This window comes from Cannabis sativa, chromosome 1 (assembly GCF_029168945.1).
Source record: "Cannabis sativa cultivar Pink pepper isolate KNU-18-1 chromosome 1, ASM2916894v1, whole genome shotgun sequence".
Classification (NCBI taxonomy): Eukaryota; Viridiplantae; Streptophyta; class Magnoliopsida; order Rosales; family Cannabaceae; genus Cannabis; species Cannabis sativa.
In genome coordinates, this window is record NC_083601.1 from 14,332,210 (window position 1) to 14,333,266 (window position 1,057).

General features: G+C 32.1%; 1 non-coding gene across 1 annotated transcript; it reads right to left on the reverse strand.

Moving 5' to 3' along the window:
• Window positions 1-586: 586 nt before the first annotated feature.
• LOC115715520 (small nucleolar RNA R71) lies at window positions 587-693 on the reverse strand. The gene has a single exon (XR_004011387.2). It is a non-coding gene; the product is annotated as a small nucleolar RNA R71 (small nucleolar RNA).
• Between the last annotated feature and the right edge of the window lie 364 nt (window positions 694-1,057).

Consider the following 1,057-nt stretch of genomic DNA (forward strand, 5'->3'; position numbering starts at 1 on the left):
ATATTATTTATTTCCCGCTATATTTTAAATTCAGTCTTTATTTACGCAATTATATGGTAGGCACCGCCTCCTAATTTTTTCTTGTTATTTTAATTTTTGTGATACTTGGTGTATGATTTGCTGGGAACGAAATTCTAAAAATCGTTTGGTAAAAAGAAAATTATTGTGGGTTGAAATTAAAAGTGAAAATTCTGACATCATGGAACCAAATCAAGTAAATGTGGAAGAAAAAACTCTTATTGATCATTTTTCTCCCATTTCTGCTAATCCACCATCATGCATTATTTTTCCCGAAACAAATGCTACACATTTTGAGCTGAAACCTTCCATAATTCAACTTTTGCCATCTTTTTATGGGTTAGGTAAAGAGGATCCATACATGCATGTGAAAGATTTTTTAGAAATTTGCTCTACATTTAAATTTCAAAATTTTTCTGATGAATCTGTTAGGCTTAGACTTTTTTTATTCTCATTAAAAGATAAGTTTAAAGCCTGGTTAAATTCACTCCCAGCCCGATCTATTTCTACTTGGGATGAATTAGTTAATAAATTTTTGTCCAAATTTTTTCCAATGTCTAAAACGGATAATATTAGGAGAGAAATCTCTGAATTTTATCAGAAAGATCACGAAGAATTTTATGAATGTTGGGAAAGATTTAAAGATTTATTGCTAAAATGTCCACACCATGGTTTTGAGAAATGGAGATTGGTAAAATACTTTTATGATGGATTATCTCCTTCAAACCGACAAATGGTACAATCAATGCACACTGGAAAATTTTTGCAATTTAGAGGGGATGAGGCTTGGGAGTCTCTTGAGAATCTTTCTGTAAATTCTCAACAGTGGAATTGCCAAGATCCTAGATCGAAAGCTTCCAACACACCTAAGAGAGGTGGAATTTACGATGTCAAAGATGACGTAGATATTAAAACATCATTAGCAAATCTAACTAGGAGAGTTGAAGCTATATCATTAAGTCAATCCATGAATACTCCTATACATAGGAATGAAATTTGTTCCTTATGTTATAGTACAAGTCATAGTGCCCAGTCCTGT